General features: G+C 46.4%; 1 long non-coding RNA gene across 2 annotated transcripts in view; it reads right to left on the bottom strand.

Moving 5' to 3' along the window:
• LOC138759774 (uncharacterized) overlaps positions 1-18,091 on the bottom strand; it is a 29,563-nt gene extending 11,472 nt beyond the window's left edge. Inside the window, exon 1 of one of the 2 annotated variants that reach the window (XR_011355077.1) lies at positions 17,741-18,091. This is a non-coding gene — a long non-coding RNA (uncharacterized lncRNA). The remainder of the gene's footprint in view (positions 1-17,740) is intronic. The other variant, XR_011355078.1, reaches the window with a different exon arrangement.
• Between the last annotated feature and the right edge of the window lie 7,480 nt (positions 18,092-25,571).

The raw sequence follows: 25,571 nt of genomic DNA, 5'->3' as shown, positions 1-25,571 counted from the left end.
TCTTGAAGAACATTTGCAGAAAGTCAAAACCCACGAAATTCATAATCATTATTTAGGAAAAGATACTCAGAATGAACTACTAGACATTATGGCTACAGCTGTTTTGAATGAGATACTGAAACGCATAGAAGCAGCTCAGTACTACGCCATAATTTTAGACTGCACCCTTGATTTGAGTCACCAAGAGCAAATGTCTCTAACGATCAGGTATGTGTCTGATGGTAACTTGGCTCCTTTAGGTGTTTACGAACATTTCATAAAGTTTATGCAGGTTGAAAGTAGCACAGGAGAAGAATTATATAAAACATTATTAAACACACTGAAGGAATTAAATTTAGAGGTGAAAGACATTCGAGGCCAAGGCTATGACAACTGTAGCAACATGGAAGGTCACACATCTGGAGTACAAGCACGACTGTTGACGGATAATTCAAGAGCTTTCTTTGTACCCTGTGCATGTCACAATTATAACCTTTTACTCGGAGATGCAGCCAAGTGTTGTCCAGATGCTATAACGTTTTTTTGGGATCTTGCAAAGGATCTACATATTGTTCTCTGCATCAACTAAGAGGTGGGCAGTTTTTACCAAACATGTACCCGGGTTATCAGTGAAACCCTTGAGCAACACAAGGTGGGAGTGTCGGATTGATAGTGTTAAAGCTGTTCGTTATCAGGTTGGAGAAGTATATGATGCACTTGTGGAAATATCAGAGATAACAGATGAGCCCAAGGTAAAAGCAGAAGCTGAATCTTTAGCAAACCAGCTAAAAGACGACAAACATTTAGTTTCTTTGATATTTTGGCATGAAGTACTTTTTAAAGTTAACTAGGAAGGAACTACAAGGTGAAACAAAGAACATTGATGAAGCCATGGAGTCATTTGAAAAACTATTATCATGGCTAAGAATTTATAGAGAGGGCGGTTTTAATGATGTCCTAATAAGCGCAAATGAATTGGCTGAAGCTGTTGAATTACCATTGGAGTTTAAACAATTTCAAGAAAAAAAACTACGTAGAAGGAAGAGAATGTTTCCATATGAGGCTAAAGATCAGGCTTCAGATGATCCAAAAGAGGCCTACAAAGTTCAGTGCTTCAGCTTAGTGCTAGACAAAGCTATTCAATCTTTAGAGTTGAGATTTAAGCAGCTTAAAAGCCATGTAAAATTATTTGAACTTTTAAATATCTTTCAGAGCTTACAAAAGGCAGAAATAAGGAAACACACAGCAGACCTTGAACCAGCTTTAACTGACACCAGACTAAAACAGAGCACTGATGGAGAGGTAGTTACTGAAACTAAAGATGTGGATGGTAATCTGTTGGCCGAAGAAGCTCTGAAAACTTTTCTTCCCTTCAGTGTCGTTAAAGCCTCAAGCTCTGTTTGAATACCTGGTAGTAAACAATCGATTCACAGCATTTCCTAATGTTTTTTATTGCTTTGAGGATTTACTTAACAATGCCCGTAACAGTTGTCGGGCGAAAGAAGTTTTTCAAAACTAAAACAGATTAAAACATAATTACGGTCAACAATTTCACAAGAGAGACTAAACAATTTGCCGATGTTATCTATAGAAAATGACGTTACTAAAACAATTGATCTTGAAATTATTTTGAAAGATTTTGCAAATAAAAAAGCCAGGAAAGTCTGTTTCTAAAAGACCTGCATAAACAGTATGTCTGTAATTGACTTTGTGGTGCAGTCGGCGGCAGGGCTGTTCGCCATTTCTTACCTGCCTTATCATACTTCTATGGTCTTCCCTGCATTCCACCACAATTCCAGTACAGCGGTTCCTCGCCATCTCTGTCCTCGGAAGCACGTCCGTGCTAGTTGCCCTCAGATTCCATTCCTCAGGAAGAGTCTCCAGGTGCTCAGGAATGCGCATTGGAGCAGAAGCAGCTTCCATCCTAATAGCTATCATATTAGTTTATTAAATTGCACTGACAATAACCACACCAGCAGTGCGAGTATAAGACAGCTTTAATAAACTAATATGGACACTAATAAGGTCTTGTCTCTCTGCAAGATGAACCTGGAAGGCTAGACTGTAGCTCTGGACTGCTTTATAGACAAGGTCACCGGGATGACCCCTGGTGACCTACTGGTGTAATTACATATCACCACAGTCTTAACTTGTGTTAAAAATTTTTAACTTTCAAATTGTCTTTCAATATTTAGTATATCAACCATTTAATGCTTTTTGGCTAAGACTGGCACACTACACGAAATATAAAACATCAATTTCGACTTTTGTAGAGTAGAGGCCCCATTATCAATTTTTTAATTGGGCCCTGCAATTCCTCGCACCAGCCCTGCTCGTGGGTGAGCAGGGTAAACAGCAGTGGGCTGGGCACGCAGTCCTGGTGGGGTGGGGGGGGGGGGGGGGGGCGGGCTGTGCTCAGTGTGATGGTGTTGGGCATACTATTTCCGGACTGACTGAGGTCTTCCGGTCAGGAAGTCAGGGATTGAGGCTGCCCCACCATTCAATCATGAGCTGATCCATTTCCCCACTCAGCCCCACTGCCCGGTTTTCTCCCCATAACCTTTGATTACCTGACTCGTCAAGTACCTATCAATTTCTGCCTTAAATATACCCAATGACCTGGCCTCACAACCGCCTGTGGCAATAGATTCCATAGATTCACCATGCTCTGGCTGAAGAAATCAGAGCACGGTTAGTGCGATGCTCTTTTAGCGCCAGCGATCGGGACCAGGGTTCGAATCCCACACTGTCTGTAAGGAGTTGGTACGTTCTTCCCGTTTCTGCGTGGGTTTTCCATGGGGCTCCGGTTTCCTCCCACCATTTGAAGCATGCTGGGATGTAGGTTAATTGGGTATAATTGAGCGCATGGACTTGTGGGGCCAAAATGGCTGGTTACCATGCTGTATGTCTAAATTTAGATTTAACAGTTCCTCTACATCTCTGTCCTAAGCAGACACCCCTCAATCCTGAAGTTTTGCCCTCTTGTCCTAGAATCCGCACCATGCAAAACAACCATTCCATATCTAATGTGTCCCCGCCTGGTCAACATTCAAAATGTTTTCAGTGAGATCCCGCCCCCCACCCCCCCCCCCACCCCCTCACCAGGTGTTTGTTCCATTGTAAAGTGGCTTTATGAAAGAGCAAACAAAGACCTGCTGTGGTCAATGAGAAAACCTGCAGATACTGTGGTCGAGTGCAATACACAAACGTGTTGGAGAAACCCAGCAGATCGCATCACATCTATCAGAATTAAAAGGCTCTCTCACTGCTCCCCATCTGCACTGCCTGTTGCTCTCAAACTAAATTCTAACTCCTCCCAGATCACGTCCAATTAACACCTTTTGTTGGTCTGGATTTCTCCCCCATTGTTTGAACTCTGAGACTTTCTGATCTATCTTGCTTCGGTCTTTTCTGATTGAAGAAGGGCTCAGGCCCAAAACGTTGGGAATATATCTGTGATGCACTGACACGAGAAAGACTGTACAACAGGCTTTATTCAGTCAAAAGTCTCTGCCACAGTGGTAGCTGTACCGGTGGCTCCCGAGTGACTCTCTCAGGAGGGGCCGGCTCAGGATTATATCCCAGGCGGTTGATTGACAGCCGGCCAGGTGGAGTTAGGTCTATTCAGGTCGTCCGATTGACAGCCGGCCAGTTGTGGTCTGTCCTCCAGTGATCTTCCAGCAGGTACAGAGATCACCCCCTGCAGTCGGCTAGAGGTATATCACCACAATATCTTTGTCTCCGAGAGATGCTGAACAGACTGGCTGAGTTCCTCCAGCATTTCTGTGTGTTTACTGCAATCACAGTCGAGCGTGTTTCACTCTGTCAACATTTCGGGCCTTGGCCCTTCATCAGGAATCTAGAAAAACAGGTAGATGCCGATATAAAAAGGAGGAGGGGAGGGTGTGTGGGAAGTGGGGGAGGAAGGGAAAGAGGAGATGAGGGAAGGAAGGCTCCTTTATAGTGTCGGAGCAGTCCCTGATCAGTGTAACAAGGGGAGGTTCAAGAGCCTGATAGCTGTTGGAAAGCAACTGTTCTCGAACCTGGAGGTCCTGGTCGTCAGGCTTCTGCACCTACTGCCTGAAGACAGTAGTGAGAAGAGGCTGTGACATAGGTGATGTGGTGGGGGGGGTTCCTTTATGATGCTGGCTGCCTTCTTGAGGCAGAGCCTCACATGGACGTCTGCAGTAGGTGGGAGGTGGCAGCCTGTGATGGACCTGGCTGTGTTTCAGATCAGATCAGATACAGATAATATTTACTCTCATGGAGCAATACAGAAATGTAATATTGTAGAACACTGCCTTTAGTCTGCCATGGGGGCATTGACCAAAACCCCCTTAAATTCAGAGAAAAATGGAAGCACAAGAAGCAACTTGGTTCGGGCTGTGAGTCGGACGAGGCGGCGACTGGAGATCGGGCGACGATCTGGAGGAGGAGGAGCTTGGAGACAGTGAGGGAGTTAATTAGTCAAGGGGCCAATAAAAGGAGGGTAAGTAGAGGGGAGTGGCCAGTGTGGAGCAGCCCAATGAGTGAGTGGCACAGTGAAGGAGTGGGGCTTTGGCTCGAGAGGCTTCGGCGAGCAGAGGCTGAGGACAAGCATGCTGGACTAAAGGTAAGGCATTCACGGTTAATTTAAGGAACCAGGATGAGAGTGAGGGCAGTTTTCTGCTCTCAGTGTCACATGTGGGAAGTCATGGAGTCTTCACGTCTCCCGGACGTCCACGTGTGCACAAAGTGGGCTGAGATGCAGCGTCTTAGGGACCGAGTCAGGGAACTTGAGCTGCAGCTCGATGACCTCACTCTGGTTAGGGAGAATGAGGCTATCGTAGACAAGAGCTACAGGCAGGTGGTCGCACAGGGGCCACGGGAGGAGGGGCAGTGGGTTGCCGACAGGAGGAGGAAAGGGAAGGGTCAGGTTCATGTGCAAGCACCCGAGTCTGTAATCTTCAGAAATTGGTCCTCCACCTTGAGTACTGAGAAGGGGGATAGTCAGACTATGGTGGGCAGAGGTGTGGTGTCAACCTCTGTGAACCAGAAAGGTAGGGATAAAAGGAAAAGGGTGATAGTTATAGGGGATTCAATGGTTAGGAGGACAGACAGAGGTTTTTGTGGATGTGATGAGGAAAACCAGATGGTGGTTTGCCTCCCTGGTGCCAGGGTCTGGGATGTGACTATGAGCGTTCAGAGCATCCTAAAAGGGAAGGGTGAGGAGCCTGAGGTTGTGGTACATGTTGGTACCAATGATGTTGGAAGGAAGGAGGAAGTGGTCCTGCAGAATGAGTATAGGGAGTTGAGTTGAGTAGCTTAAAAGGAGGACCACTAAGGGGGTAATCTCTGGATTGCTTCCTGTGCCACATGACAATGAGGGCAGAAATAGAATTAGGTGGAGGTTAAATATGTGGCTATAGGGGTAGATTAAGAGACAGGGTTTCAAGTTCTTGGACCACTGGGACCTTTTTTGGGGAAGATGGGACCTATACCGTAATGATGGGTTAGATCTTAATACCAGAGGGACCAATGTCCTGGCGGTGGCATTTGTAGGGCTGTCAGGGGTGGGTTTAAACTATTATGGTTGGGGACAGGGTTTCAAGTTAGGCAGGTGAGCAGGGTGAGAATTTGTAGGCTAAGGAAAGAAGCAAGTTTAAATAATTTGAGGGAGGAAAAGCAGGAAGTAATAAAAAGATGTTGTAGTGGAAATTGTGAGAATGGGATATGCAGAAGGTAGGATGTAGGAGATCCATGAGATGAGAAGGAAGGTTGTGACTGGCAGTTGAATGTTCCAGGATTTTGCTGCTTTAGATGTGACAGAGTTGGTGGATTAAGAGGGGGAGGTGTGGCATTACTTATTGGGGAGGATATTACAGCAGTGCTGAGGCAAGGTAGACTGGAGGGCTCATCGAGGGAGGCAGTGTGGGTAGAGCTGAAAAATAAGAAGGGTGAGGTTACTATTATGGGGTATATTATAGGCCTTCAAATGGTGAAAGGGAACTAGAAGAGCAAATGTGCAAGGGAATAGGTGAGATATGCAGGAGAAATAGGGTGGTGTTGGTTGGGGATTTCAATTTTCCAAACATCGTTTGGGAAACACAGACAGTAAAAGGGCAGGATGGCATAGTATTTATGCATTATGTTCAGGATGGCTTTTTGCAGCAATATGTTGAGACGCCAACTGGAAGGGAAGCGGTGTTAGATCTGTTGTTTGGGAATGCAATGGGGCAGGTGACGGAGGTGAGCGTTAGGGAGAACTTCGGATCCAGTGGTCATGGGTCCATTAGCTTTAGCTTAATGATGGAAAGGGATAATTAAGAAAGGGGGAGATTCAAACTAGAGGACATGGTTTAAGATTGAAGGGAGAAAATTATAAGGGGAACATGAGGGGAAATTTCTTTACGCAGAGGGTGGTGGGGATGTGGAATGAGCTTCCGGCAGACGTGGTCGAGGCGGGATCATTGGTTACATTTAAGGAAAGACTGGATCGTTACATGGATAGGAGGGGACAAGAGGGGTATGGACCGGGTGCTGGTCAGTGGGACTAGGAGGGTGGGGATTTGCTATGGCATGGACTAGTAGGGCCGAACTGGCCTGTTCTGTGCTGTAAGTGGTTATATGGTGAAATGGTTATATGGATAGGTCAGGTCCGAGGTTGAAGGTCTTCGAGTGGGGGAAGGGCAGATTTGGAGAAATGAGAAGGGATTTGCAGAGAGTTGTGTGGGCTGAACCTTTTCCCAGAAAGGATGTAGAAGAAATTTGGGGGGCATTTAGTGGTGAGATTTTGAGAGTACAGGATCTTTATGTTCCAGTCAGGCCAAAGGGGAAGACTAAAGGTATGAGGGAGCCATGGTTTTCTGGTGAAATTAAGAAGTTGGTTCGGAACAAGAGGGAGGCCAATACCAAATATAAAAAAACAAAGGATTGAGGAGATGTATGGTCGTTACTTAGATTGCAGGAAGAACCTTAAGAGAGAAATTAGAGAGGCAAAAAGAAGGTATGAGGAGTCTATAGCTAATAAGGCAAAGGTGAATCCTAAGGGTTTTTACAGATACGTGAATAGTGAAAGGAATATTAATGATAGAATAGGTCCACTGGATGATGGGACTGGTGAACTATGAACCATAGAGATGGGAGAAATATTGAACAAATTTTTCTCATCCGTATTCACAAGGGAAAGGGACATTAGGCTATACAAGATAAGAGAGGCAAAGGGCTTAGTTATGGAAAGGATAAGGATTAGTAAAGTGAGAGATTTGGAGCTTCTAGGGTCAATTAAGGTGGATAAGTCTCCTGATCCTGATGGGATTTTTCCCAGGACTTTAAGGGAGGTCAGAGAACAAATAGCGGGGGCACTGACGGTGATTTTTCAAAGATCACTGGAGGAGGGGGTGGTACCACAGGATCGGAGGGTTGCAAATGTAGTTCCATTGTTCAATAAAGCCAGTAGGTGTAGGCCAAGTAACTATTGGCCAGTAAGTTTGACTTTGGTGGTGGGGAAGATTATGGAGGGTATTCTTCAAGATAGTATATACGCATATCTGGAAAGGCAGGGATTGATTAGGGGCACCCAGCATGGGTTTGTGAAGGGAAAGTCATGTTTGATAAACCTTGTTGAGTTTTTTGAGGAGGTGACAAAAATGGTGGATGAAGGTAGGGCGGTTGATGTGATCTATTTGGATTTTAGGAAGGCTTTTGATAAGGTTCTGCATGGAAGGTTAATAAGGAAGGTTCAGTCACTAGGGATTAGTAGAGAGATTGTGACATGGGTTCAGAGGTGGCTGGAAGATAGACAGCAGAGAGTCATGGTGGACAACTGTATGTCAGGTTGGAAGGCTGTGAGAAACGGGGTGTCTCAGGGATTGGTGCTGGGTCCCTTGTTATTTATCATTTATATTAATGATTTTTGAGGAGGGTGTGGTTAACTGGGTAAGCAAAAATGCGGATGATACAAAAATAAGGCGAGTGGTGGATCGTGAGGTAGATTTTATTGGATTACAGAAGGATTTGGTTTGTTTGGAAGAGTGGGCTGAAAGATGGCAGATGGAATTCAATGTAGACAGGTGTGAGGTGTTGCATTTCGGTAAAAATAACCAGAATAAGGCATATACAGTTAAGGGGAGGGCATTGAGGCACACAGAGGAGCAGAGGGACCTGGGGGTTATGGTACAGAGTTCATTGAAGGTGGATTCCCATGTTGACAGGGTGGTTAAGAAGGCATATGGTCTGCTGGCCTTCATAAATCATAGTCTAGAGCAGGGGTGTCAAACTCAAATTCACGGAGGGCCAAAATTAAAAACTTGGACTAAGTCGAGGGCCGAACTAAATATTTATTGAAATTTTTCAACAACATCTGCATGTTTTCTCTTCTTTCAACATATGTAATGTTAAACTTTAGGATATAACTTTAGGAGGATAATGTTACAGGTCAGGAGAAGGTAGCTCAAGTTCACCCTTTGCTTGACCTGAGGGAAACCTATTTGGTCCCTGTGGAGATGTAGTTAGCATTCACAGGCTGTGTCCATTTTGGCCTGCATCAGGACTCAGCATTTCCTGCTCACTCCTCAGGCTCTAGGCCTCTATTCACCCTCGACCCACCATCCTTCTACCTGACCAGTCCTTTACCCAACCTCTACTCACCCCTCACTCCATTCACTCTGCCTCTACACACCTACACACCCCATCCTAAACACGCCCCTCTACTGCCTCTCCCCTCAACCTGTTCCTCCCTCTTCCCGTCTCTCACCCTCTAATCACCCCTCCCCTACTTGCCCTGCCCCTCCCCTTTTACCTCTTCCCTATCCTTCTACTCATCCCTCCCTCTAACTGCCCCTCGCACCACCATAACTTCCCCTGCCCATTACTCCTCACCTACACCCTCTGCCCACCCCTGCTTACCCACCCACTCAGGCCCAGCGTGCTGCCGATCAGCCTTTGCGGACAGCCACCCTCTCTCTCTTCAAGTGCAGGGCCGAACCAGCCGTCCCTGGGATCCGCACAGGTGCAAGCACTGAAGGCTGTGGCGACCGGGAGAAGTGTGCTTGCGGTGTGGAAGGGCCGTCCGGTGCCAGTCGCGCGGGGCTCGCGCTGCCCGGGGGCCGTGCGCAGCCTGCCATGCCCGTCGCGCCGACAGGAAATCACAGGCGCTCACTCATCCGCCGCACCGCTCGACAGGTGGGAGAAGTGACTGGTTGTGCGGGGAGCCTTCCAACTGGCTTGCCGGCTGATGACATCGACAGACTTCTTGTGTTACAATTTCTCGTGTTACAATGGGGAAGGATGTGCAATGAAGGGGGAGGATGGTGGGGGGGTGGGTCCAAAAAACAGCATCGGCTCTCGCGGCAGGGCGGGCCACCTCTAATACATTTGGCCCGCGGGCCAGAGTTTGACATGTGTGCTCTAGAGTATAGGAGGTGGGAGGTGATGCTGCAGCTGTTCAAGGCATTGGTGAGGCCAGGTTTGGAGTACTGGGCTCAGTTCTGGTCTCCAAATTATAGAAAGGATATAGATAAGGTGGAGAGGGTGCAGAGAAGGTTTACAGGGATGTTGCTGGGAGAAACCAGAACCAGGGGTCACAGTTTAAGGATAAGGGGGAAGTTTTTTAGGATTGAGATGAGGAAAAATTTCTTCTCTCAGAGTGTGGTAAATGTGTGGAATTCTTTGCCACAGGAAGTAGTCGAGGCCAGGTCCTTGTCAATATTTAAGAGTAGGTTAGATTTGACCTTTGTGGCCAAGGGGATCAGAGGATATGGGGAGAAGGCAGGAACCGGGTACTGATCAGCCATGATGATATTAAATTGTGGTGTAGGCTTGAAGGGCCAAATGGCCTTCTCTTAAACTTATTTTCTATGTTTCTATGTTTGCCTGTCTTACTGAATTTAGATTACAGTGAGAGATTCAGGAGACTGGGACTTTATTCATTGGAATGTAGACGACTGAGAGGAGACTGAAAGAGGTATTTAAAATTATGAACGGAATAGATAGACTAGACATAAACAGACTCTTTCCCCTCAGGGCAGGGGAGGTTGGAACAGGAGGCCATGAGTTAAGGGTAAGGGGGCAACACTTCAGGAGAAATATTAGAGGTGGCCTTTTCACTCAGCGAGTGGTCGCAGAATGGAATGATTTTCCGAATGAGATAGATACGGCAGGGTCCCTTTTGTCATTTAAGAGAAGGTTGGATGTATACATGCAGTTGAGGGGGTTGGAAGGTTATTGGAGGAGAGCAGGAGGTTTGAGTTAGTAGAGTTGTTCTAGTGAACTGGTGCAGACTCAAAAGGCCAACATGGCCTGTTTCCTCTCCATAAATAGTTATATGGTTATATAAAATTCCTTCAGTCACTGAGAGCCCGTGGATTCACGTCCAGTGCTCCCGCAGCCTCCTGTTAACCAGAGCTCCAGATCCTGTTCAATCCATCAGTAACCGGAGCTCCAGATCCAAACCTCTGACATAATCACGCTCTTTAGAAGCCCACCTTGCCCTCAGCACGCTCTGAAAACCTGGCTCCAATACCTGGTTCCCATGAGCCTGTCTCTAGCAGCCCATATGTCGCCGACCGCGCGCACATGTGTTTGTGTATGTGTGTGTGTGTGTGTGAGTGTGTGAGTGTGTGAGTGTGTGTGTGTGTGTGTGTGTGTGTGTGTGAGTGTGTGTGTGTGTGTGTGTGAGTGTGTGTGTGTGTGTGTGAGTGTGTGTGTGTGTGTGTGTGAGTGTGTGTGTGTGTGTGTGTGTGTGTGTGAGTGTGTGTGTGTGTGTGTGTGAGTGTGTGTGTGTGTGAGTGTGTGTGTGTGTGTGTGAGTGTGTGTGTGTGTGTGTGTGTGTGAGTGTGTGTGTGTGTGAGTGTGTGTGTGTGTGTGTGTGAGTGTGTGTGTGTGTGTGAGTGTGTGTGTGTGTGTGAGTGTGTGTGTGTGTGTGTGAGTGTGTGTGTGTGTGTGTGAGTGTGTGTGAGTGTGTGTGTGTGTGTGAGTGTGTGTGTGTGTGAGTGTGTGTGTGTGTGTGTGAGTGTGTGTGTGTGTGTGTGTGAGTGTGTGTGTGTGTGTGAGTGTGTGTGTGAGTGTGTGTGAGTGTGTGTGTGTGTGAGTGTGTGTGTGTGTGAGTGTGTGTGTGTGTGTGTGAGTGTGTGTGTGAGTGTGTGTGAGTGTGTGTGTGTGTGTGTGTGTGAGTGTGTGTGTGTGTGTGTGTGAGTGTGTGTGTGTGTGTGTGAGTGTGTGTGTGTGTGTGTGAGTGTGTGTGATTGTGTGTGTGTGTGTGTGAGTGTGTGTGTGTGTGTGTGTGAGTGTGTGTGTGTGTGTGTGTGTGTGTGAGTGTGTGTGTGTGTGTGTGTGTGAGTGTGTGTGTGTGTGTGTGTGTGTGTGTGTGTGTGTGTGTGTGAGAGAGAGAGAGAGAGAGAGAGAGAGAGAGAGAGAGAGAGAGAGTGAGAGCACTTGACAGTGTTGTGACCAGTAAAAAGTTGCTGGGACTGGAACAGGACAAGCTAGCAAGAAGCCCCGGTGTGGAAGATAGCCTGATCAAAGCCCTTGTGGTTCATGCAAGAGGAAAGAACTGGCTGTCTAATTTTTTAATTGGAATAAGAAAAACCAAAAAGAAACTCTGTGGTGACCTGAAAGAAAGAGGTTATCATCTGGAGATCCCTGAGAGGGCAAGTCCCCATAAAATGTTATGAACGCAGAGGACCAATAAACCCAGCAGCGATAGATATTCACCAAGACAAATGGTTACCTGAACAAAAGTTGTTTTTAATTATCTTTAAACATGAATTTAACATGTATAAAGTTCACCAGGCTTTGGTGCTTCAAAAGTTAATGATTATTGCTCAGGAAGGTTCTTGATGGTTTTCAGAGGGAGATGTGTTGTTTGAGGACCTCCACAACTGATGTACTTCCATCAGTCACCTCTGTGCCTTGGTGATGAAACTTGCCCCCTCAGGGTTCTCCAGGTGATAACCTCTTTCTTTCAGGTCACCACAGAGTTCGTTTTTGTTTCTCTTATTCAAAGTGAAATTATTCCAAATGAAACATTAGACAGCGAGTCCTATCCTCTTGCATGAACCACAAGGACTTCGACCAGGCCATCTTCCAAAATCTTGCCAGCTTGTCCTGTTTCCAGTTTCAGCAACTTCTGCTGGCTGGCACTGTCAAGTGATCTCTGCTTTTCTCTCTCTCACACACACACACACACTCTCTGAGACTGAGGGAAAGCCTGTTTGACTCTCTCTGCATACAAAACTACATGACCCTCTTACAACTCTCCTGCAGACAATAGCAGCTCCAGCCTGCTCTTTCATCTGTTGCCTTGACAAACAATAATCCATGGAATTTAAGACTTGGAGTTAACCAATCAATGGTGGATGACAAGAACATTCTGTGTCGAACAGGCTTCGAGGAAAGTTGTTCAATCCCCATTGAGAACTCTCCAGAACTATGAATGGGCAACCCTCATGGTTCATTTACAGTGGATAGAATGAGGTGAAACACAAACATCTGCCGGTCTCACAGCATCCATAGGAAGGCAAAGATAGATAACCAACATTTCGGGTCTGAGCCCTTCGTCAAAGTACATGTAAAAAGCAGGTGGGCACCAGAATAAAAAGGCTGGGAAAGAAAGAAGACGGGGCGGGGAGAGGAGCACAGGCCAACAGGTAAGAAGCCAGTGGGGGTCTTTGAGGATAGAGGCTGCTTTCTTAAGACATCTCCTCTTGTAGATGTTCTCGATGGAGTGAAGTCCGGTGCCTGCGATGTTAAGAACCTTCTGGAGATTTTTCTTGCCCTGAGCATTGGCACCTTTGCATCAGACAGTGATGGAACCAGTTAGAATGCTCTCCACGGTATCCCTGTAGAAGTTTTTGAGAGTTTTCGGTGACCTACCGAATCGGCTCGGACACCTCACAATGTATAGCCGCTGGCGGGCCTTCTTCTTGACTGCATCAACGCAGAAGCTCCAGGACAGATCTTCGGAGATGTAGACAACCAGGAATATGAAGTTCTTGACCCTCTCCACTACTGAGGCCTCGATGAGGACTGCATCGTGTTCCCCTGAGTTCCTCCTGAAGTCCACAATCATCCCCTTGGTTTTGCTGAAGGTTGAGCGCAAGGTTGTTGGACTTAAGCTCCAAACCATGCTCAGCACAGGAGGCGATGGACCTGGCGGTCAATGCCCCCAGATAAAGTCCTTAACCAACCATTTTTTTAAACCTACAAACTTTATTTAAAACTACAACTATAACATTAAAAAACAGTGCTATAGCTAAAAACCACATGGCAGCAAACTGCGAGAAACAGTTATCATTACCGCCTCACTATACACAAAATTAAACATCAAATTAACACACTATTTTCATCATCAAACCACATCCTTGACCACCTAACCTTGCTTCTCCATTCTGTCAAGTAAAAACACGAAATGCTAGAGAAACTTAGCAGGTCAAACACTGTCCTTTATATAGCAACGGTAAAAGTACAGAACTAACGCTTCTGGCTTGAGCCCCTCATCAAGGTTTGTGGAAGGGATCAAACCTGAAATGTCGGTTATGTATTTTTACCTTTACTATATAAAGGACACTGCTTGATCTTCTGAGTTTCTCCGGCATTTTGTATTTTTACTTCAACCCTCGTGTCTGCAGATTTTGGTTTAACTTCCATTCTGTCAAGTACTGGTTGGCTCCAGCAAATCAGGACTGAATGGCTAGGGAGTTGTAGGACCCGGGCACGACACCAGGTGGCAGTGCCCCCAAGGAAACAGAGCACAGCATCCCCACCCCTCAACCCCCCAACCCCACCAAGTGATGTGGCTGCAAGCGTGTGTGGTTGAGATAGTGTTCGTCCAGCGGTGGGTTTGTCCAGGTGGAAGCGTTGTCTCCGCTCCATCCTCAACATCCATTGGAGCGCTCACACCCCTAACGTCGAGGTACTCGAGATGGCAGAGGTCGACAGCATCGAGTCCACGCTGCTGAAGATCCAGCTGCGCTGGATGGGTCACGTCTCCAGAATGGAGGACCATCGCCTTCCCAAGATCGTGTTATATGGCGAGCTCTCCACTGGCCACCGTGACAGAGGTGCACCAAAGAAAAGGTACAAGGACTGCCTAAAGAAATCTCTTGGTGCCTGCCACATTGACCACCGCCAGTGGGCTGATAACGCCTCAAACCGTGCATCTTGGCGCCTCACAGTTTGGCGGGCAGCAGCCTCCTTTGAAGAAGACCGCAGAGCCCACCTCACTGACAAAAGGCAAAGGAGGAAAAACCCAACACCCAACCCCAACCAACAAATTTTCCCTTGCAACCGCTGCAATCGTGTCTGCCTGTCCCGCATCGGACTGGTCAGCCACAAACGAGCCTGCAGCTGACGTGGACTTTTTACCCCCTCCATAAATCTTCGTCCGCGAAGCCAAGCCAAAGATGCACTGATCCATGGGTTACCGGTTCAGACATGGCTAATCCAGTTGTTGCTCACTATGTGTTGCTGGGGCAAGTTCAAGTTTATTTATCATCTGATTACGGGTGTACAACCTGACGAAACAGTGTTCTCCCGTCCAAGGTGCAAAATCAGTGCAAACACGTGTAAAGAAGCCTCAGACATACTGACAAACTATACATACACACAGAACCTATACACACGTCTTATTTACATCTATTAAATATAAATATTAATAAATATTAAAATCACGGAGAATTGCTTTAGCAGTTCAAAAGTCATTCATTATTCTCACTGCCCATGTAAGAAGTTCAACCCAGTGGGGCTGGCTCTAATCCTCCTGTATCTTTTCCCCTGATGGGAGTAACTGGAAGATGCTGTGTGCGGGGTGATAGAGGGGTCCTCGATGATTTTGCGAGCTCTCTATAGACAATGGTGTTTCCAGGCTATTTGGCCCATTGAGTTTGTACCTCCATTCCATCATGTCTATCCCATTCTCCTGCCTTCTCCCCATAACCCTTGATTCCCTTCCTGATCTAGAACGTATCAATCTCCACTTTAATTATCCCCAATGACTTGGCCACCACAGCCGTCCACGGCAGCAATTTCCACAGATTCCCAGCATCTGGGTGAAGAAATTCCTCCTCATCTCTGTACTAAAGGAACATTTTGTGTATTCTGAGGCCATGTGCCCTCTGGTCCCAGACTCCCCCACCATTGGAAATATCCTCTCCACATCCACTCTATCCAGTCCTTTAAGTAGTCGATAGGTTTCATTGAGATCCCTCGTCCTTCTAAACTCTAGCGAGTACAGTCCCGGAGCCTCCAAACACTCCTCACATGAAAATCCTCACTCTGGGGACCATTCTTGTAAACCTCCTCTGGGCCCTCTCCAATGCCAATGTATCCTTCCTTAGATGTGGAATCCAAAACTGCTCACAATACTCAGTGTGGTCTACCAAAGTTTTATAAAGCTTCAAAATCACTTCCTGTTGTTATATTATATATCCCCAAAAATAAATGGCAACAGTCCATCTGCCTTTCTTACCAACAACTCTACAGGGAAGTTGATCTTTAAGGAGTCGTGCACAAGGACTCACAGGTCCCACTGCACCCTTGATTTATGAACTCGTTGTCCATTTAGAAATTAGTCTATGCCAGTGGTTCTCAACCTTTTTCTTTCCACTCATTTACCACGTTAAGTAATCCCTGTGCCTAAGGTGCTCTGGGATCAGTAAGGGATTGCTTAGGGTAGGATGTGGGTGGAAAGAAAAAGTTTGAAAGCCTCTGTTTTAATCGTCCCTCATTGACTCGTTATGTGCACAGTTTCATAACTCCAAAGAAAATGGGTCAACGACAATTTTTCTCAAGCAAATATTTCAGTCACAATTGGGTCAAGAGCAGTGGTTCTCAACCTTCCCTTCCCACTCACATACCCCACCTTAAGCAATCCCTTACTAATCACAGAGCACCAATGGCATAGGGATTACTTAAAGTGGGATGTGAGCGGAAAGAAAAAGTTGAGAACCACTGATCTACGCTTTATTTCTTCTACTAGAGTGCATGATCATACAACCCCCCCCCCCCATCCCACCACCCCCCCAACACTGCACTCCTTCGGCCATTTTCTGCACTATCTCCTAAACTATCTTCAGGTCCAGGTGTTGCAGGTCCAGCTATTTCAGGTCCAGGCTTTTCAGATCCAGGTGTTCCAGGTCCAGCTGCTGCAGATCCAGGTGTTGCAGGTGTGGCAAGTCCAGCTGTTGAAAATCCAGCTGTTATAGGTCCAGGCTTTTCAGATCCTGATGTTGCAGGAGTTGCAGATCCAGGAGTTGCAGATCCAGGTGTTGACTCCAATACTCCCATACTGCAAAAGTTTAGAGTTTATTAAACGTGTTCAGGAAAGCTTCCTCAATCAGCATCCAGAGGTCCCAACCATAGATCTCCTTTTGTGTAGTGAGACAGATCAAATGACAGGATGTGTATAAGGGAACACATTGCATCCAGTGATCAAAACACCATTAGTTTCAAAGGTAAAACGCAGGATTCTGTGGACACTGTGGTTACATGAAAAAAACACAAAAATGCTGGAGAAACTCAGCAGGTCAAACAGGGCCTTTACGTTGCAACATACAAAACCAATGTTTCGGGCTGGAGCCCTTCACCAAGGTGTGGGGGAACATGAGAGATGTCCAAACAAAAGGGGGAAGGGGGAAGAGGGGTGGTAAGGGTGGGAAATGATAGGTGGAGAGGGATAGAAACACTGCGGTGGGAGGGGAGGGGGGAGGAGTCTAGGCTGGGTGGAGAGATAAAGGAAGTAGTAACTGGAATAACTAGTTCAATCCTTCCCCACCTACATCCATGACACCTCACACACCCTCCACCTCCTCCAAGACTTCAGATTCCCCAAACCGGACCACCACGATTGATGTCCAATCCCTTTACACCTCCATTCCCCACACAGAAGACCTCAAAGCATTTTGCTTTTTCCTGGACCTCACCTACCACCACCATGATCCTCCACCTGGAAGAACTTGGCCTCATCCTTAATAATTTTTCATTTAACTCATCCCACTACCTCCAGATTAAAGGAGTAGCCATGGGAACCCAGATGGGTCCCAGCTATGCCTGCCTGTTTGTGGACCAAAACATGCTCCAAGCCTACACAGGCTAGACACCCCCCTAAATCTTCCTCCAGTACATCGATTATTACATCAGGTCGGCGTCATGCACCCGTGATGAGCTCGTCAGTTTCATGGCCAATTTCCATCCGGACCTCAAACTCACCCGGTCAATCTCTGATGACACTCTCTCTTTACTGAATCTCTCTGTTTCCATCTCATGAGACAGACTCTCCACTGACATTTATTACAAACCCTCTAACTCCCACAACTACCTGGACTATTCATCCTCACACCCCATCCCCTGCAAGGTCTCCATCCCCTGCTTTCCATTTCTCCGTCTCCGCTGCATCTGCTCCCAGGATGACGTCTTCCAGGCCAGAGCCTCTGAAATGTCTCCCTTCTTCCACAAACGTGGCTTCCACACCACCACTATTCACTGGTCCTCATCCGCATCTCCTCCATTCCCTGCTCATCTGCCCTAGCCCCCCCACCCCTAGAAACAATAAACACAGAATCCCCCTCGTCCTCGCCTACCTCTGCCCCCAACACATTTTCCGCCAGAATTTCCGGCACTTACTACAGGGCCCCACATTTTTCCTTCTCCCCTCTCAGTCTTCTGTAGGGACCACTCCGTCCGTGACTCCCTTGTGCACACTTCCCTCCCCACCCAGCGCCCCACCCCATCACCTTCCACTGAGGTCGTAGGAGGTGTAATACCTCCACCCTCATCTCTCACTCACCACGGTCCGAGATTCCAAACAAACCTTTCAGGTGAAGCAAGACTTGGCCTGTACCTCCAAAGAATTCATTTACTGCATCCGGTGCACCCTCTGTGGCCTCTCTACATAGGAGAGACTGGTCACAGATTAGTAGATCGCTTCCCCCAGCACCTCCTCTCCGTCCACAACAAAAGCGACCTCCGCATAGCCAACCATTTCAATTCTGGGTCACACTCTCAAACTCCCACGACCCCACCCTGACCATCCGCAGATTGGAGGTACGACACCTCATTTTTAGTCTGGGCACTCTCCAACCTCAGGGGTATGAACATTGAGTTCACGGCATTCCACTAATCAGCTTGCTTTTTCCCCTCTCCCTTAACTGGTTATTCCAGTTCCTACTTCCTTTTACTCTCCACCTAGCCTAGACTCCTCCCCCTGACCCTGCAGTGTTTCATACTTAAAGGCAGAGAACCAGGCATTGCGGATGTTTCCCAGTCAAGGAGAGAAGTTTCTTCTGCTCTTATCGCACATTGAATGGCTCCAGAACATCACAACACATTGGATGTGTAGTCACTCACTTTTAAAACCTGGGACATCTAGCAGTTCATTTTCACACAGCAAGATCCCGTGAGCAAGAGTGTGATATTGACTGGAACATCTGTTTCCTGATGTTGCTTGGGGATGTGCCTCTTTACTTTGACACTATCTGTACTGTTCCATCAAAAATCCTGCCGTGGGATTATTGATGTCTATCTTGGGCAATGGTTTTCAAGCAATTTCTTTCCACTCACCTACCACCTTAAGTAATCCTTCGCCCATCAGTTCTCTGTGATGAGTAAGGGATTGCTTCAGGTGGTAGGTGAGTGGGAAGGGAAGGTTGAGAATCACTGCTCTAGACCCAATTGTTACTGAAATCTTTTGCTTGACGGGGGTTCGAATCCCGCACTGTCTGTAAGGAGTTTGTACAATCTCCGCATGTCTGTGTGGGTTTTCCCCGGGGGCTCCGGTTTCCTCTCACTGTTCAAAATGTACCGGGGTTGTCGTTTAATTGGGTGACACGGACTCGTGGCCTGAACTGGCCTGTTACCATGCTGTATATCTAAAAAAAAATTTAATTGACATTGGTCCATTTCCTTAGGAGTTCTGAAACCGTACACATTAGTCATGATTAAAACAGTGGTTTTCAAACTTTTTCTTCCCACTCACATCCCACCATAATTAAATCCCGTACTAATCACAGAGCGCCTATGGCATAGGGATTACTTAAGGTGGGATGTGAGTGGAAAGAAAAGGTTTGAAAACCAATGGTCTTGGGAGTCTTATTTTAATATCTTTGTGGTGTGGGCATATGTGTAGGGTGTCCTTAAAATAGAATGAGGAGAACAAGAGAGTCTGCAGATGCTGGGGTCCTAGTGCAATACACAAGCGTGCTGGAGAAACTCAACAGGTCACGCAACATCCACAGGAAGCAAAGGGGAATTAATTTAAATTTAGACATGCAGCACGTTAACAGGCCCTTGCAGCCCACGAGCCCGGGCCACATAATTACACCCAATTAACCTTCAAGCCCCATACATTTTGGAGGTTGGGAGGAAATGGAGCACCCGGAGGCAACCAATGCAGACACAGGGAGAACGCCTTACAGACAGCGCTGGATATGAACCCAGGTCACTGTTGCGGAAATATTGATGTACCATGGTTAAGTTAACCATGCCGCCCAATAGAACCATAGTACATTACACCACAGAAAAACAGCCCAGTCGACCCTTCTGGTCTGTGCCGACCAATAAAGCTAGCTAGTCCCACTGACCTGCTCTCATTCCGTAACCCTCTAGACCTCTCCTATCCATGGATTGATCCAATTTATTTTTAAAACTCAAGATTGAATCTGCATTCACTACATCAGATGGCAGCTCATTCCATACTCCCACCACTCTCTGAGTGAAAAACTAATGTTCCCTTTATACCTCTCCCCTTTCAGCCTAAGGCTATGACCTCTTGTATTTATCTCCCTCAATCTAAGTGGAAAAACCCTACTCACATCTACTCTGTCTATACCCCTCAAACTTATAAACCTGTATCAAGTCTCCCCTCATCCTTCTTCATTTCCAGGAGTTTAAATTTAACCTGTTTAATCTTTCCCGGTAACACAACTCTTGAAGACCCAACAACATCCTAGTAAATCTTCTCTGCACTCTTTCAGTCTTATTGATATCTTTCCTGCTGCTGGGTGACCAGAACTGCAAAAAATATTCTAACTGTGGCCTCGCCAATGACTTGAATAACTTCAACTTAATGTTCCAACTACTATACTCAACACTTTGATTTATAAAGGTTAAGATGCCAAATGCTTTCTTTACCTTCAGGGAACAATGTACCCGTATTCTCAGATCTCTTTGCCCCTCCGCACTCCTCAATGGCTGACCATTTACTGTAGACATCCTACCCTGATTCGCTCTTCCGAAGTGCAGCACCTCACACTTACCTGCATTAAATTCCATCAGCCATTTACTGGCCCAGTTCCCCAGCTGATCCAGATCCCTCTTTTGGGCCTGAGCCCTTTGGCAAGCACCTGAATGAAATGGTGTGGGCTGGGGGGAGGGTTGGAAGTGAAAGAGGGTGAAGAAATGATGGGGAGGGGATGGTTCGCTGATGGGAGATGGAAGGGAAAAGAGTAGAGAAGCTGGAGGAGGGATAGGGAATGTGAGAGACTCGGGAAGGGGGTTAACGGAAATTGGATACATCGATGTCAATGCTATCTGGATGGAGACTGCCAATAGGGAATATCAAGTGTGGATCCTCCAATGTGCAAGTGTCCCTAGTCTAGCAGTGCATGAGGCCACAGACAGACATTTATTTATTTTGACATATAGCATGGTAACAGGCCATTTTGGCCCATGAGCCCATGCCACCCAATTGCACCCAATTAATCTACAACCCCTGGTACATTTTTGAATTGTGGGAGGAAACTGGAGTCCTCGGAGAAAACCCACACAGACATGGGGAGAATGTACAAACTCCTCACAGAGAGCACAGGATTCGAGCCCCGGTCCGGACTCGATCGCTGTTTTGACCTGCTGTGTTTCTCCAGCATGTTTGTGCATTGCAGTGTGTCACATGATCTGTATTACTGGGCCCAGAGGCTTCAGGGGAAGCGCGTGGCAAAACAAGTAGAACCGCTATCCCACACTTCCATGGACCCAGCATCAATCCTGACATTGGGGCGTGCTCACTGTGTGGAGTGTGCAGGTTCCCCCTTTGACCACACATGCTCTACCCTGCCCCAACCCCACCCCGGGACTCCAGTTCCTTTCAAATCCCAAGAAATTTTGGTTTGAGGGGGATCATAGAAGTATTTTGAATGTTGAAACCTGGACTGAAAAAGGCTGTTTCCCATGGTCGGAGAGTCAAGGACAAGAGGGCACATCTTCAGGATTGAAGGGCGCTCATTTAAAACAGATGTGGAGGAATTTCTGTTGCCAGAGAGTGGTGAACCTCTGGAATTTGCTGCTAGGGATGGATGTGAAGGCCAGGTCATTGGGTGCACTGACATTAGAGATTGATGGGTATCTGAATAGTCAGGGTACCAAAGGTTGAGGGGAATGAGATTAGTGAAATTTGGTTTCAGGGAGGGGCAGGACTAACAGCTCAATATTCTGTTGCTTCAGATGCGATAGAATCGGGCAGGGGGAATGAAAGGGGGAAGAGTGGCATAAATCGTCAGGGAGAATATCACAGCTGCGTTCAGGCAGGACAGATCAGAGGGATCGTCTACTGAGGGTGGAGCTGAGGAATGAGTGTGTGTCCAACATAAGGCTGCAATAGTAGGAGATTTTAATTTTCCACCTACTGACAGGGCCTCCCACACTGTAAAAGGGCTGGATGGTTTGGAGTTTGTCAAATGTGTTCAGGAAAGTTTTCTAAATCAAAGCATAGAGGTACCAACTAGAGAGAGGGCAATACTGGATCTCCTGTTAGGGAATGAGGCAGGACAGGTGACAGAAGTATGTGTAGGGGAACATTTTGGGTCCAGTGATCATGATGCCTTTATCTTCAAGTTAATTATGGAGAAGGTTGGGTCTGGGCCTCGGGTTGAGATTCTCAACTGGAGAAAGGGCAATTTTAAGGAAAGGATCTAGAATGCGAGGATTTGGGATGTTGTTGTCAGGCAAGGATGTGCGAAGTAAGTGGAGAACCTTCAAAGGTTAAAATGAGGAGAGTACAAAATTTGTATGTTCCTGTCAGGATTAAAGGCAAGGTTAACAACCATAGGGAACCTTGGTTTCCGAGGGTTATTGGGGATCTGGTTCAGAAGAAGAGAGGGGTGTATAGCAGGTATGGACAATGTGGAGCAAATAAGATATTTGAGAAGCCACAAAAAATGCAAGGAAAACCTCAAGAAAGAAATCAAGAGGCTAAAATAAGTCATGGAGTTGCTTTGGCAACAATGTGAAGGAAAATCCTAAGGGTTCCTATAGGAATATTAAGAGCAAAATGATAATAAGGGGCAAAATTGGTCCCCTTCAAGATCACTTCAAGAGGGCTTTGTATGGAGCCAAAAAGATGGGGGAGATCTTAAATGTTTTTTTTTCATCAGTATTCATTCAGGAAAAGAGCAGAGAGTCATGGGAAGTAAGGAAAACAAGCCGTGAGGTCATGGAACCTACATTGATTAATGAGGAGGAGGCGCTCCCTGCCTGAAAGCAAATAAGGATAGTTAATTCCCCAGGGCCTGACAAGATATTCCCTCAGAATTGCTGAGGGATGCTCATGTAGAAATTGCAGGGGCTGTGGCAGAAATATTTAAAACATCCTTAGCCAGGGCATTGCTCCATTGTTTAGAAAAAGGCTCCAAAAGTAACCCTAGAAATTATAGGCCAGTGAGCCTGAAGTCAGTAGTAGGTAAATTATTGGAAGGTGTTCTCAGAGTTTGGATATACAATTATTTGAATCGTCGGGGATTGATTAGGGATAGACAACATGGCTTTGAGCGTGATAGGTCATGTTTAATCAATCTTATAGAGCTTTTCAAGGAGGTTGCCAGGAAAGTTGATGAAGGAAAAGCTGTGGATGTTGTCCACATGGGCTTTAGTAAGGTCTTTGACAAGTTCCTGCATGGGAGATTAGCCAGGAAGGTTTAGATGCTCGGTGTTTATGGTAATGTAGTAAACTGGATTGGTCAATGACTGGACGGAAGGAGCCAGAGAGAAGTGGTGGATGATTGCTTCTCAGACTGGAGGCCTGTGAGTAGTGGTGTGACTCAGGGACCATTGTTATTTGTCATCTATATCAATGATCTGGATGATAATGTGGTAAATTGGATCAGCAAGCTTGCAGATGACACCATGACTGGAGGTGTTGAGGGAGGTTTTCGAAGCTTGCAGAGGGATCTGGACCAGCTGGAAAAATGGGCTGAAAAATGGCCGATGGAATTTAATGCAGACAAGTGTGAGGTGTTGCATTTTGGAAGGACAAACCAAGGAAGGACATACAATGGTAGGGCACTGAGGAGTGAGGTAGGACAGAGGGACCTGGGAATACAGAGACATAATTCCCTGAAAGTGGCATCACAAGTGGATAGGGTTGTAAAAAGACCTTTTGGCATATTGGCCTTCATAAATCAAAGTATTGAGTACAGGAGTTGAGATGTTCTGGTGAGTTGTGTAAGACATTGGTGAGGTCAAACTTGGAGCATTGAGTGCAGTTTTGGTCACCTAACGACAGATGATATCAATAAGATAGAAAAAGTGCAGAGAACATTTACTAGGATGTCGCCCGGACTTCAGGAACTGAGTTACCGGGGAAGGTTAAACAGGATAGGACTTTATTCCCTGGAGTCTAGAAGAATGAGGGGAGATTTGATCGAGGTATTTAAAATTATGAGGGGGACAGACGAGTAAATGTAGGTCGGCTTTTCCCACTGAGGGTAGGTGAGATACAAACCAGAGGACATGGCTTAAGGGCAGCACAGCTGGCGTAGTAGTTAGCACAGCACCGTTACAGTGCCAGCGATCAGGACCAGGGTTCAAATCCCATGTTGTCTATAAGGAGTTCGTACATTCTCCTCATGACTGCGTGTATTTCCTCTAGGGGACTCCAGTTTTCTCTTACCGTTCGAAGTGTACCGGAGTTCTAGGGTAATTTGGTGTAAATTGGGTGGCACAGACCCGTGGGCCAACATGGTTGTTACTGTGCTGTATGTCTAAAAATTAAGAGTGAAAAGGGAAAAGTTTAGGGGGAAAATGAGCAGGAACATCTTCACACAGAAAGTGGTGGGGGCATGGAATGAGCTGCCAGCTGAAGTGGTGAATGCGGGGTCAATTTTAACATTTAAGAGGAATTTGGCCAGGTACATGGATGGGAGTGATATAGAGGGATATGGACTGGGTGCAGGTCAGTGGAACTAGGCAAAAAATAATAATTCGACACAGACTAGAAGGGTTGAAGAGGCCTGTTTCTGCGCTGCAATGTTCTATGGTTCTATGGTTCTTGATTAGGGATTTATTTGCTGGAGACTTAGAGAATGAGGGGAGATTTGATGGAGGTATACAAAATTATGAGGGATGGAGAGAGAGTGAATGCTGGCAGGCTTTTTGCACTGAGGTTACGTTTCCCTGCCCCATTCCCTTGCCGACATATCTGCCCATGGTCTCATGCACTGCCAGCCTGATACTACCTGCAAATTGGTTGAAGAACACCTCATCTTCTGTCTTGGCAGCTGCCAATTGGATGTCATTAACAACGACTGCTTCAGTTTCCATTAATGCTCTTTCCTTATTTTAAAAAAAATTTAGACATACAGCACGGTAACAGGCCATTTCCACCGTGCCACCAAATTTACACCCATGTAACCTATGTTTTTCAAATGGTGGGAGGAAACTGGAGCCCCTGGTGAGAACCAATGTAGACATGGAGAGAATGTACAAACTTCTTACAGACAGCACGTGATTCAAACCCTGGTCCAGATTGCTGTTAATGTAAAGGCTTTGCACTACACCAATGGTTCTCAAACCTTTTCTTTCCGCTCACATACCCTGAATCCGGCATCTGCCTGCTTCTTTTACCCGGATTGCCTAATCCTTCCAGCCTTTCACTGCACTCTTACAGACACACGCTGGCCATGGTTCACATCTAAGGGCTTGCCTGATGTCACATTAAATTTCAACTCTCACTGGAGGAAGGTGTGGTGCCGCAAGATTGGTGTATCGCAGACGTAGTTCCTCTGTTTAAAAATGGCTCCAGGTCTAGGCCCAGCAATTATTGGCCAGTAAGTTTGACGTCAGTGGTGGGTAAACTAATGGAAAATATTCTTAGAGATAATATGTATAAGTATCTAGAGGGGCAGGGACTGATCAGGGACACCCAACATGGGTTTGTGAGGGAAAGGTCATGTTTGACAAATCTTGTTGAATTTTTTGAGGAAATGACTAGAAAGGTCAATGAGGGTAGAGCAGTAGATGTGATCTATTTGGATTTCAGTATGGCTTTTGATAAGATTCCACATGGAAGGTTGATGAGGAAGGTTCAGTCACCAGGGATTAATGTTGAGATAGTCAGATTGGTTCACCGGTGGGTGGAAGATAGGCGTCAGAGAGTCATGGTGGACAACTACTGTCTTCATAGATATATTTCTTCAGTATAAGGGTATTAAAGGTTACGGAGAGAAGGCGGGGATGGGGTACTGAACTTTAAGATCAGCCATGATCTCATTGAATGGCGGAGCAGGCTCGAAGGGTCGAATGACCTACTCCTGCTCCTATCTTCTATGTTTCTATGTGTCTAGGAAGGAGGGCAGTGACGAGCAGTGTGTTCCTCAGGGATCGGTGTTGGGTCCTTTGTTTTTTGTCAT

Source organism: Narcine bancroftii, chromosome 4 (genome assembly GCF_036971445.1).
Source record: "Narcine bancroftii isolate sNarBan1 chromosome 4, sNarBan1.hap1, whole genome shotgun sequence".
Taxonomy (NCBI): Eukaryota; Metazoa; Chordata; class Chondrichthyes; order Torpediniformes; family Narcinidae; genus Narcine; species Narcine bancroftii.
Note: the sequence above shows the minus strand (reverse complement) of the source record. Positions and strands in the feature narration are given on the sequence as shown.